This window comes from Oratosquilla oratoria, chromosome 21 (assembly GCF_046742065.1).
Source record: "Oratosquilla oratoria isolate Oo_2021 chromosome 21, ASM4674206v1, whole genome shotgun sequence".
Classification (NCBI taxonomy): Eukaryota; Metazoa; Arthropoda; class Malacostraca; order Stomatopoda; family Squillidae; genus Oratosquilla; species Oratosquilla oratoria.
In genome coordinates this window covers 14444466-14459465 of record NC_134797.1, presented here as the reverse complement: position 1 = coordinate 14459465, position 15000 = coordinate 14444466, and positions in this window count along the sequence as shown.

Genomic DNA, 15000 nt, shown 5'->3' with positions numbered 1-15000 from the left:
GGGAGTTGATCAATGTGAAGGAGGATAGGGAGGGAAAGGTAGTTGCAATGGGAAGTGCCAAGAAAATGACTGTGATGAGAGAGGAAAATAGAGGAGAAATAAGGAAAGATGAAGTGAAGGCAGTTGTTAAGATAATGAGAGCAGGTAAGGCACCTAGGTTGGATGGAAGTCATGCAGAATGTCTGAAAAAAGAGGTACAGTTATGGTGGGCTGGCTGGTGGGGTCATTTAATGTTTGTGTAGGAGAGGGTAGAGTGCCGGAGGACTGGAGGAGTGCCTGTATAGTTCCACTTTACAAGGGAAAAGGGGACAAGTGTGAGTGTAGTAGTTTCAGAGGGATCAGCTTGTTAAATGTAGTTGGGAAGGCTTATGGGAGGGTCTTGATTGAGAGGATTAGGAGAGGAACAGAGGGAGTAATTGGTGAGGAACAGTATGGGTCTAGGGCAGGTAGGGTTGTGTAGATCAGATTTTTGTGGTAAGACAGATATGTAAGAAAGCTATAGGAAAGGGTAACGATGTTTTATGGGTTTTCATGGATCTAGAAAAGACTGATGACAGGGTAGACAGGAAGAAACTGTGGGAGGTATTGCAGATATAAGGGATGAGGAAAGCTGTTAAGAGCAGTCAAGAGTTTTTACGAGAGTAATAGAGCTTGTGTCAGGATTAGAAATGGAGAGAATGAGTGGTTTGAGGTGAAGATGGTACTTCGTCAGGGATGTGTTATGTCACCCTGGCTGTTCAATTTATACATGGATGGGGTGGTGTGAGAGGTAAATGCAAGGGATAGTGAGTCAGGGATTGGAGATGGTCAAAGAAAATAGAGAAGAATGGGAGATGATTCAGTTGTTGTTTGTTGATGACACTTCGCTTGTAGCAGGATCAGAGGAGGGATTTAGGACGTTAGTGACAGTTTGGGAAGTTGTGCAGCAGAAGAAAGTTAAAGATAAATGTGGGTAAAAGTAAGGTGATGAGATGTACAAAGGGAGAAAGTGGCAGCAGACTGGAGGCAAGTATTAAGGGAGAGAGACTGGAGGAAGTGTATAGTTTCAGATACTTGGCTGCGAATGTGACAGGAAAGGGAGGAGTGGAGGTGTAGGTAGAATGTAGATTGGGAGAACCGAGTAAATGCCTTGGTGGATTAAAGAGTGTAATGAGAAATAGACATTTGGGAATGGATGCTATGAGGAGATTGTATGAAGGAGTGGTTGTGCCGACATCACGGTACGGGGATAAACATGTAACATAAGAGAGGAAGAGAGGAGGAGTTTGAATGTGTTTGAGATGAGGTGTCTGAGAAGTATGATAGGGGTTACTAGGCTGGATAGAGTGAGAAATGAGGTGAGGAGGAGAACGGGGTGAAAAGGAAGTTGGGAGATAGGGTGGATGAAAGAGTATTTGGATGGTTTGGACGCGTCTAGGCGAATTCACCGACAACAATTCACCGACAAAAATTCAACGACACGCTCAATCAATCGATATACACAATTCATAAAAAAATAAACATAAAACTATCATAATTTGAAATATATAACTAGGTCGTGTTTTTATTCTTGATTTAGCATACTTTTACCTTTGATAATGAAATAATTATTTTCATAGCCTTTATTTAGGATACTACAAAAACAAGGTAGAATTTCTTTTCGTATTTATTAAGAATAGTTAAAATTCTTTAATGACAGAACTATTAAGAATTACAAATTAGTTTAAGCTAAACTTAAAACTGTAATTAGTTTACTTAAGATTAGAAAGCTATATGGGCTATTGCCTGCAAATAATCAAACACGTTGCTATATGAAAGATATCTTTCTATAATGTTTTTATCCGTTCAGAAGAGTCACGATATGTCTTTCTTTGTGGTTGAGATGAAGTACCAGCCAAGTATTGATCGACTTTGACTTCATTTTAGTTTTGTTCTTTCTTCAGGCAGTCGAAAAACTTCCAAATATTAGGGTGGTGTCCATCAACCTGTGTCTCAAATGCCCTATGCCATCCTTCAAGCGAATTATTTGTTTTTGATGAATAATGTAAAACGGTTTTAATAAACGCATACACATATATACACACCATCCTCCTATTCCTTCCGCACCACGAGGAATCCCCAACAAGGTCGGACACATTTATTCATCACTAAGTTTCCCTTCTCAGGTTCTACTGTCTCTCTTATTGTCTGGCAGCAGACACTATGACGTGTCATAATACAAAGGAGAGGTTTCCATTCCCCCGATGCATAAGAAACGCGACGATCGTCAACGCAATATTGTATTCTTCGTAACAAAACCAACGACCTTGCCTTTGTTGACATGTAACTTTATTACTCGAGTCTTGGACGTAAAGGGAGGTGGAGAGAACTACAGTCTGCTCATTCTAACCTGGGGGATATTTGTATGATATAAGAAGTTTTTGTAGATATAGGGGTCTTCGTGTGTGACTGTGTGTGTGTGTTTGTGTGTGTGTGTGCATGTATATACGATAATTATGATAGATACTATATAAGACACACACACACACACACACACACACACACACACACACACACACACACACACACACACACACACACACACACACACACACACACACACACACACACACACACACACACACACACACACACACACACACACACACACACACACACACACACACACACACATACTCGTATATATGTGTGTGTGTGTCTGTGTGTGTGGTCGCCTTTCACCACTGTTATCGTCTTTATGTGCCGTCTTTCTTTCGTGTTTTTACTCTCTACTTTCCTTTCACCATTGTTTTTGTTAAGTCACCTGTGCCTCCGATCATCCGACTTAGTCAAGATCCACTTAGTATTATCGTATGTATAGGAGAGGGGTTTCTAAATGGTTGATATTTTCCTTTATTTTCGTCACGAATTCTTCTATAACGTGATTTTCTTAGGTACTCCTCCCCTAAGGGCGTGATCTTACAATTGTAAACCATTTGAATTTTCTCCTCCACCTTCTCTCCAATCAGATCCACCGTTGCAATCTCGCATACAATATTGTTTACTCAAGCAATCTCAAATTCACCGCACATTGACATAGTTTACATATTGTTACATCAGCAAAAACATAAACAGTGTACAGCAAAGAAATCATGTCCCCGGCGACTGTTTGTAAACATTAGGCGGAGAGCGAGCTTGTGCAACTCCTACGAACTGTTGTTTACCAAACACCCAACTCATAAGAATAAAATCCTTACCACCTACCCCTGTATCTACCTCACCTGTCTACTTATATCTACGAGCTTCATCTTCGAACCTCTTACAGGGCTCGGCAGCTACCACTTGGTCGTCCTGACCAACCTTTTTCTACTACTCTCTTACAGAAGATTGATTTGCAAAACTCAGTACTACCATGGTCTTAAGATGTCATAATTTACCAATAACAAAATCAGAAAAAAGTGTCAAATAGTATTCAATGTCTTCCTCCTTCTGATTGTGAAATCTGATTAAGAGCAGCAACAATTAAAATAAAACATTATTAGAATAGTTGTTTGTGTTAGATCTAAATGGAAAATGTTTTCCCATTTTCAAAGATGGTGAGTTATGTATCGTGAGATATGCTACAAAGATTGTATGCACATTATTAAAGGTGTTTGAAATAGTGGAGTGTCCATGCACAATATCACAATTGTTTCACACTTCTCAGAAACTGAGATAGTATATTTAAATGACTTCAATTTTTTGTCTAGGACATATACTAGTGAAGCTCCAAGTCTTCATGACTGACAAAAGCTCCAGGTCTTCATGACTGGCAAAGCTCCAGGTAGCACATCTGTCTGACACACAACAGGTCCCATCTCAGGTCTCCCATCTCAGGCATGCACCATAAATATCAACAATATTAATCTTATCTCTAAAGATTATCAAGATTAATGCTCAATTCATTCATAATAATGTATACATATTCCTGATATTCAAAACTACTAACATATTCCTTAACAACATTTATATTCTGTGTTTCGTCTCCCTCATCATTATCAAGTTCTATCTTAGTTCTTTTTAAATCATTATCATGTCTAATTGACTCCTCCCTAGTTTCTAAATGCAAAATCTTGTATTCATTTCCACCTGCAAAATCAATTGCCCTATATGAACCTGAGTACCTCGGTGAAAGCTTATTATGGGTTGTATGTAATTTGACCGTGACAAAATCACCTATTTGTAATTCTACTTTATGTGTTATTTTGTGTTGTTGCTTTTCATCTCTTGTGCATACTCTTTCATCTGTTCTCTAACTCTTTGATGTATAACTTGAAATGTATGTATCCTATTTGAGATGTAATCATCTATATTATACACAGGTTTTTGTTCTGTAATCAAGATTTCATATGGGAGAATTTTGTCTTCCCCAAAATAATAAAATGGGGTGTTTCTCCTGTAGCTGTATTAATTTGGTTGTTTAGGATACATTTATTACAAGGAATCCAAGTATCCCAAGTTATGCTATGTAAACTTATCAAACCTGGAAAGGCATGTAATAACTACCTTATTTAATCTCTCTACAACTCCATTGCTCTGAGGATGATTCACTAGTATGTTTACTTTATGAATCTTAAATAACCTACATAATTCTTACAAGATTTTGTTATTCAATTCAGTACCATTGTCTGAAACTAAAATCTTAGGTGTAGTGAAATTAGTCTATCTGATCATAGATTATTGAAGAAATTGTTTCAGTCATCTTATTTGGAATGGGCTGTAAAATACAAAATCTTGAAAGATAATCAATACAATAAATGCATACATATATATCCATTTTCAGACACAGGTAACTCCAGTGTATCTATGTGAGCTCTTTTCTAAGGTTCCTGCGGGATGGATATAATAGCATTGAAGCAGGTTTAGGTGTATTTTCTTTCATCTTGGCACATTTCAAACAATTTTCTATATAATCATATATATCTTTATTCATACAGGGCCAAAATATTTTAAATTGTGCTTGTCTATAAGTTTGATCTTTTCCTGGATGTGAACTACAATTACTACCATGAAGTAATTTTAATACCTCTTTTACAAGAGTTTGTGGAATTACCAACTGATTCACTGGGCCCCTAGAAATATCCTTCCCTTATTTTTCTATACAAAAGTTTATTATTCAAATAAAATTCCTCTATCTTATACCATTTTGGTAGTTTTGGAGGATTACCATTTGGGTTCATCAAATACTGGGCTACTTTTTCCCAAGTCTTATCTTATCTTTATTCCTTTATTATCATTTCCTCATCTAATTTTACTAGTTCATCTATACTACAGACGTTATTGATCAACTCTGTCGTTGGTTGGCTAATATTTCTAGATAGTGTATCAGCTGCAACATTCTTTCTACATGGAATATATTAAAACTTAACATCAAAACACTGAAGTGTAGTAAACTACCTGGGTAAACTGACTCTAAGATTTTTATGCTTAAATAAATTCTGAATAGCTGTATGATCAGTCCACACTCTGGCTATCCCAGTATCACATCTCTAAAAAATTCTAAAGAATATATCACTGCTAATGTTTTTCTTTCTGTTATAGAGTAGTTTCTGCATTATTACAAAGTCTTGATGGATAAGATATCGGTTTCAACGTTCCATTTCTCTCTTGCATCAGTATGCCTCCGAAATCTGTCAAACGCATCAGTACAAAGAATGAACTCCCTATCATACTCAGGAAATATGAGAACTGGAGAACTAGCAAGTTCGTCTTTCAGCTTGTCAAAAGCTTGCTGTTGTGCAAGTCCCCACATGGGCTTTGAATCTTTCCTCAACAAAGAACTTAATGGATTAGCTATGTCTGCATATCGCTATATAATTTTCCTATGATATCCTGTCAATTCCAAGAAACTTCTACCTTTTTCTACATTGTTCGGAACTGGATAATTCTTTAGTGATTCTACCTTTGAATTTACTGTACTAAGTCCATAACTGTCTATTTTATGTTTCAAATAAATAACACTGTCCAGCAAAAACTTACCTTTTTCAAGTTTTATTTTTAATCCTGCTTCAACTTGTCTTGAAAATACCAAGTCTAATTTCTTAAAGTGCTCAACTGCTGTTTGGGAAACTACTAAAATATAATCTAGAAATACACTGGCAGTATTTCCTAACAACCCATCTACAAATGTATTCATTAATTTTATGTAAGTTACATAACCAAAATGGCATTCGTTTGAACGTGTAGTGCCCCGTTTGTGTGGAAAAAGCTATGAATTCTCGTGAGTCTTCACGCACCTCAATCTGCCAGAACGCAGACTTGATATCTATAGTGCTAAAGTGCCTATTCTCGGTTCCCAAACTCCTAAGTATGTCTCCTATTACCCGTAATGGTAATCTATCGGGTATAGTCTGTTTATTCAACTTCCTATAATCAATAACTGGACGCATGGTACCACCTGATTTTGGCACCAGAATCAAAGGGAAATCCCGTTCACTTTTACTATGTTTAATAATATCCTGCACCCATTCCATCCATTACATACTCCACTCCCCTCTGCCTTCTTCCCTCCCTCTCATCTCGGCACCTCCTGGATGACGGGTCGTCCCTGCATCTTGTCCATTGCCCTAGGTCAGAAGTATTGTCGCAAGAGACAGCACATCCACAGCAAGGACGCTTCATGCAGAAAAGGAGAAGACGGGGAGAAATCCCTTCGGGCTGTGTCAATTTATTTCTCATACATACTCCCCCCATCCCCCACCCACTCCCCCTCATGCATCACAGCATCATCCATACACAACCCTTCTCCATTCACCCCTATATTCTGTCCTCTCCCGTCCTTCCTCAACAGACATTCCCCTCTTTCCCAATGCCTCTTTTACCCCATCCATCCATCTCATCCTAGGACGTCCCCTCATGTTCACTCCTTCCACCTCTGCCTTCCACACCTCTTTTACTAATCTTTCTTCACTCATTCTTTCCATGTGTCCAAACCATCCTAATACTCTTTCATCAACCCTATATGTATGTATATATATATATATATATATATATATATATATGTATATATATATACACATATATATACATATATGTATATATATATATACTGTATATACATATGTACATATATACATATATATATATATACACACACACACACACACACACACACACACACACACACACACACACACACACACACACACACACACACACACACACACACACACACACACATATATATATATATATATATATATATATATATATATATATATATATATATTTGGGGGTCACCCTTGTACTTAGAGACTAGACGTGTAATTATTTTTATCTGTGTAAGTATGGACTTTTGTGATTTGTGACAGGATAAGGAACTTGGTCACGTCAGAGTGATGAGAGATTGGTCGAGTTATTGAACCAGATGGTCTGATGATTGGAAGGAAGTTGCATCCAATCAAATTGCGCTAAAAGTTGATCTGGTTGAAGTGATTGTGAAGGCAAGTTGTTCTAATGGGGAAGGAGGAGAAAGAGGAGGAGGAGGAGGAGGTGAAGGAATACGAGGAAGAGGAGGAAGACGAGGAGGAGGACGATTATGATGATGATGTGGAGAAATAGGAAGATGAGAAGAAGAGAGAGGAGGAGGAGGAAGAGGAAGTGAAGAAAGAGGAGAAGAGTGAATGGAGGAGGAGAAGGAGGAGGAGGAAGAGTAGTGGAACATTACAGATATAGATTTTTCATTGAATAATCATTAAAAATCGAAAATCTTCAAAACTGGGAAAGAGGGGTTCCAAAATCTAGAATGTTTTGGATACCAGACACTTCCTAATATTTTAATAAATTTTCGAAAGATGGAGAGAGAACTACGACTGTCCGCAACTGGATTTGGATAAGTCGGATATTTCGGCCACGGGATCGGATAAGTCAGCGATGGATTCGAGTATATCAACCGCTGTGGTGGATAATCAAGTGGATAATAAAAATCCATCGCTCGTATCATAGATCAATGACATAAAGTGAAATTGCAAATGCGAAATTGTTTAGCTAATATTGCAAATTCGTCAGGAGAAATTGTACATAAGAACATAAGAATGAAGGAGACAGCAAGAGACCATAAGGCATACACTAGGGAGTTCCATGTCCATTACCACCTGTCATTCCTATTCATAAAGTTGTCTAACAGTTTCTTGAAACAACTGATAGTTTCAGCCATCACTACATGATTACTAAGTCTGTTCCATTCGTTGACCACCCTATTAGTAAACCAATTCTTGCCTATTTCCTTCTTAAATCTACTGTAGATTTGTCCATTACTGCGAATCCTGCCCTGTTGTCTTAATATGATGACCTTGTTTGAGTCGCCCCTGCGAAATTGGGAAGTGAAATTGTCAGGTGATATTGTATGTTGAGACTTTCATGCGAAATTGTATTGTGAAATTGGTATGGGAAAGGTGGAATTGCGAGTTATAATCGTTATGCAATGTTGAAATGAGAAACTGGCAAAATTCAAGGGCGATATTGGGAGGAGGCCAAATCTCTAGCTGAAATATTAAGGCGAAAAATGGTCAAGCTGGACTGTTTGGCGAAATGGTTTGGCTAAACTATTAGGCAAAATTTGTAGCTTGATTTGTGATTTTAGTACACTACCGGCTTGTGGTGAACCATTCTAATAAGGTCTGTCGCTAACCAGCGCTTCTATCCATGTAGACAATCTCACACTGATCAGAAAAGGGGCAAAACAAGGTGAGGAGCCGACGCCAGGAGGCGCTGAGTAGCTGCGGGCGAAGCCGTTATCTTTGCCCAATTATGCACTTGGACTGTTGAGGCAGGTAATAGCCAATGCTGGCAATCGGAGAGGATTGCGGGATTCGAACCCGCAGCTAAACGAATGCGATACCAGCACGCCTCCTATTACGCCATCAGATAAATTCTTGTTTGATAACATCATAAGTCTTCCATTAATTAAACACTGAAAAAATATGAAATCATCTATATTGCTTATCAAAGTGATAAGATAGGACTCGTCCTGGTGATGTGTAAGACTTAATAACAATGTAGCGAGCGCGAAAACATCTGATTGCTTTAAGAGAAGATGAAATAAATTTATGAAAAGGGCCGAAAGGTGGTAGGAGACTTGGAACTGCCTAGTGTAGGTCTTATGGTCTCTTGCAGCCTCATATGTTCTTATAATTTCTGGCAATCGATTTTATTCAGTTTGGCCAATTCCAGAAAGGGCTCCTGACATTGGGATGAGTCACCGGGGGTCGTTAAGTAGTAATTAAAACATCGCCAGAGGCAATTAGACGACAGAGATTGATGACTTTCGACGCAAAGTGATTAACCTCCTTAAGACAGAGACACCTTCACCCCAATTCAAAAACACTTCTTATTCAACAAAAATGGGCAAATCTGGGCCAAATGGGGCCCTTATCGATCGAGATCCCAAACATTTTGGGACCCAGATTAAAAAAAAAAAAAAAAAAAAAAAAAAAAAAAGATGATTAATTAGACTTGGGTGATGAGACAGTACGCCAGTATAGTCAGATCAGACTAATTTGGGGATAAGATGAATAAATATGGAGTATTTAAATTATATCTTGTTACTGTTTCTCTCTTCACTGCATTTGGAGATTGTATACATAGATTTTGGAATACAAAGTTTTTACGTTGTTTACATACACACACACACACACACACACACACACACACACACACACACACACACACACACACACACACACACACACACACACACACACACACACACACACACACACACACACACACACACACACACACACACACACACACACACACACACACACACACACACACACACACACACACACACACACACACACACACACACACACACACACACACACACACACACACACACACACACACACACACACACACACACATCCGATAGCTGACACATTGACAATGGTGGGCTTGCTCGGGTATGTTAATGACAAGAGCTGTCGATTAAGAGATGGAACTTTCTCCACAGTCACCCATATTAAACCGACCCTACATGAAAAATGAGAGGAAGATCGATTCTCACGCCCTCAGTGCCGTAGAAGGGGGGGGGGAGCCGCTTATCTGCGGACGAAGCCCTATGTGCTTAGATTGTTGAGGCAGGTAATAACAGTCACTGCTGGGAATCAGAGAGGAGTGCGGGATTCGAACACACAACTAAGGAAATGCAACAGTAGTATGGTTCCAATTACACTACAAGCGCACTTTCGCAGGACCCACTGCTAATCGTTACGTCCATGATGTGTGAACAGGCAAACACCTCATAGATATATAGGGTACCGTCATCAGGATATATATATATATATATATATATATATGTATGTATGTATATATAAATGAATATATATATATATATGTATATATACATACATACATGCATATATATATACATATATATATATATATATATATGTATATATGTATGTATATATATATATATGTATATATATATATACATATATATATGTATATATATGTACAGAGGACCCTCGCTTAACGAGCGCAATTCGTTCCAATATCTTACTCGTAATGCGAAACACTCGTTAATCCAAACAAAATTTCCCATAGGAATCAATGTACAACACGATAATGCGTTCCGTGCTTAAGAACAAATATTCCAAAATAGATTGAAATATTATCTAAAATGTGTATACATTGTGACGAATGTGGATAGGAGGCAAAGGGAAATACTTTTATTCCTGACTAGTTTCGCCTGAGTGTCTTCCTCAGAGGAATAGAGTTTGAAGTCAAGTTGGTCAATATATATGGCATAACAGAGGAACGTGGCAATGTGTCAGGTTGGTCCCCCACTCGACGTCATCTGTCGGTGTGACGAGTTATCGCAGCGGGTGGACCAATTATCCGCCTGTTGGTCGTCGCGTGGCTGAAATGTCCGTCTGGATCAGGGGCTCTGTGTATATTGTTCATGATGACAAAGCGTGCTGCTGCTTTAGCCCATATTAAATCCCCAGTCCTCTTATTGATGTTATCATGGATGTTGATAAAAACGGACTCCATCGCCTTTCTTGTGTGATGTTATCTATAAGAATTTTTGCCTTATCCCATTTTGGTAGATGGCCTCGTTCGTCGACATGGTTTACTATCGCACTGCTAAACCTGTGGTGTCTAACATATGCTTGGTGTTCTTCTATTCTGGTGTCTAAGCCCCTGCTAGTTTCGCCAATGTATTTCCTATCACATCCACAACACGGGATTTCATATACTACTTTGTTTTTATTTAAGGTTGGGTCTTGTTTCTTGATTATAAGGTCCTTCACTTTCGTACCTGTAGAAGTCGCAAGACGAATGTTGGAGGATGATAAGATTCTCTCTAGGTCTCTCGTTAGAATGGAATTTGGGACCACCTAATACTTAGTGTTGGATTTTTCTCTTTTGTTGCGTAGCATATTACGGGCCTTCTCCTCCAGGGTGCAAAGTAATCCTTTGGGGTATTTAAGTCCTTCAAAAGTAGTTTTCATAATTTTTATTTCATCCGCTAAAAATTCGTCACTGCAAATACGAAACGCTCTCAAGAACAGACCTATCATCACAATCCTCGCTGTCACATTTATCATCATCATCAAATTCTATCTCGTTCTTTTTAAATCATCTACATGTCTAACTGACTCCTCCCTAGTTTCTAAGTGTAAGACCTTGTATCTATTTCCACCTTCAAAATCAATTATTGTAAATGGAACTGAGTACCTCGGTGAAAATATATTATGGATTGTATGTAATTTCACCATACCCAAATTTCCTATTTGTAATTCTATTTTATGTGCTATTTTGTGTTGTTGTATTTCCATCTCTTGTTTATGATTGTTCGTGTGTTCCCTAACTCTTTGATGTATAGCTTGAAATGTGTGTATCCTATTTGAGACGTAATCATCTACGTTATACACAGGTTCTTGTTCTGCAATCAAGATTTTATATGGGGGAATTTTGTCTTCCCCAAAAATAACGAAATGGAGGCGTTTCTCCCGTAGATGTATTAATTTGGTTATTTAGGGTACATCTAACACAAGGAATCCACCTATCCCAAGTTATACTATGTGGGCTTATGAAACCTCAAAGACATGTAATCATTTTCTTATTTAACCTCTCTACAACTACATTGCTCTGAGGATGATTCACTAGAATGATTACTTTATTAATCTTAAATAACCTACATAATTCTTCCAAGATTTTGTTATTAAATTTAGTACCATTGTCTGAAACTAAGATCTTAGGAGTAGAGAAATTACAGATTATCTGATCATAGATTACTGAAGCTATTGTTTCAGCTCTCATATTTGTAATTGGTTGTAAAATACAAAATCTTGAAAGATAATCAATAGCAACAAATACATATTTATATCCATTTTCAGACATAGGTAACTCCAGTGTATCTGTGTAAACTCTTTCCCAAGGTTTCTGCGGGGTGAGATATGGTACCATAGGAGCAGGAATGGGTGTATTTCCTTACCTCTTAGCACATTTTAAGCAATTTTCTATGCAATCGTATATATCTTTCTTCACGCCTGGCCAGAAGTATTTAAGTTGTGCTTGTCTATAAGTTTTATCCTTTCTTGGAAGTGAACTACAATCACTATCATGAAGTAACTCGAACACCTCTTGTACTAGAGTTTGTAGAATTACCAACTGACTCACTGGGTCTCTAGAAATATCCTTCCCACTTACGACTGTTTTTCTGTACAAAAGTTCGTTGGTCTTATATTTTCTTTGTTCCCTTATCATTTCCTCATCTTAGGTTACTAGCTCATCTATACTAAGGACGAAATTGATCAATCTTGACGTTGGTTGGCTACTATTTCTAGATTGTGCATCTGGTGCAACATTCTTTCTACCCGGAATATATTCAAACTTAACCTCATAACACTGAAGTGTAGTAAACCACCTGTCTAATCTGCTACTAAGATTCTTATACTTAGATAAGTTCTGAATAGCTACATGATCAGTCCACACTCTGATTGGATATCCCAGTATCATATCTCTATTACTTTCTAATGAATATATCACTGCTAAGGTTTCTCTTTCTGTTATGGAGTAGTCTCTCTCTGCACTATTACAAAGTCTTAATGTGTAAGCCATCGGTTTTAACGTTCCATTTCTCTCTTGCATCAGTGTGCCTCCTAACCCTATGCCAGACGTATCAGTACAAAGAATGAACTCATCATCTTAATCAGGAAATATGTAAACTAGAGAACTAATTTATCTTTCAACTTGTCAAAAGGTAGCTGTTGTGCAGGTCCCCACATGAACTTTGAACCTTTCCTCAACAAAGAACTTAAGGGATTAGCTATGTCTGCTTCTCCCTTGATAAATTTCCTATAATATTCTGCCAATCCCAAGAAACTTTTTATTTTTTCTACATTGTTCTGAACTGGATAGTTCTTTACTGCTTCTACCTTTGATTTTATTGTACCGAGTCCATGCCTGTCTATTTTATGTCCCAAATAAATAACACTGTCCTGGAAAAACTAATATTTTTCAAGTTTCACTTTCAATCCTGCTTCAAATAGACTTTAGAATACCAAATCTAATTTCTTAAAGTGCCCAGTCGCTGTTTGGGAAACTATCAAAATATCATCTAGAAATACACTGGCAGTGTTTCCTTACAATTCATCTAGAACTGTATTCATTAATCTCATGTAAGTTAATGGACTATTACATAACCCAAATGGCGTTCTTTTGAACGCATAGTGCCCCCTTAGTGCAGAAAAGGCGTGAATTCTGGTGAGGCTTTATGCAAATTGATCTGCCAGAACGCATACTTGATGGCTATAGTGCTAAAACACCTATTCTCAATTCCCAAACTCCTAAGTATATCTCCTATTACCAGTAACGATAATCTATCGAGTACAGTCTGTTTATTCAATTTCATATAATCAATAAATGGACGCATTGTACTATTTGATTTTGGCACCAGAATCAAAGGGAAATTCCATTCGCTTTTACTATGTTCAATAATATCCAGCGATAACATTGACCAATCTATCTTCAATGTCTAGTGAACATTTTTATTTTCTATTTATTCATTATTTTTACTCACTTATTTGTTCGCTTTTTTATTTTTTCCCGATTTAACTCTAAATTCTTTTATTCAGCTGAGGGGACATTTTACGCAAGACGATGAGTTACCATTACCTTACCATTACCTTTAGTAACCATTACCATTTTTTCATAATTAGTATTTGGGAATCCTCATTTTTCTCTGTATATATTTTCATTTGTCCTTCATCAATTTCAGCTGATTTATATTTTTCTGTTATTATATTCTATCGTTTTCATATAGTTTTCAAATAATGGATATGATAGGAGCCTTTCACATGGTAACAAAATTTTCCTGGCGCTTCATTTGCAGAGCTTAGGAATGTCCTTTTCCATTCGCGGTTTCCACCCGCGTGCTCTCAGTTCCATAATGTCTATGAGAAGATACCTCATGCGATTGGTTGTCAGCTTTTTCTCTGTAATTTCGTAAATGGAGGAATATATCTCGTTGACGGCTTTAGCGCCTGCGGGATGTTTCTTTGCCGAGTGGTCCAGTAGTTTGCCGGCTCTTTCTAGGAAGGCACAAACCGCTTCCAAGGAGGCCTCATCTCCTTTCTTGAGCAGAGAGTCGATGCAGAGGGCAATTCTCCTAGGCTCTATGATGCCTTCAACGCACAGACACGCAATAAACGTGCAAAGGGAAACGTACTGTTTCCTCTTTTTGATCAGGAGTAGTTCCTAATCTGGGTTAGGATTCTCTTTTTCGGCGTTGAGATTTTCGGAAGCTTCAAAAAGGCGCTGACATTCCACCTTTACACGGTTTCTGAAGACTTTAGCTCTCTCTTTGGGCAAGTTCTTCATGAGGAGCCTGCAGAGTTGCGAATATGTTCTTGCAAAGAACTGCTGTAGGGTCGCGAACTCCGTGATCAGTTTGGCCGCACTCTCCACTGTTTCTGGATTCTCACAGAGGAAAGAGAGCATCTGTCCAGAGATCTTCTCGAAGTTTCTTGTGGACAGCTTGTTTAATAA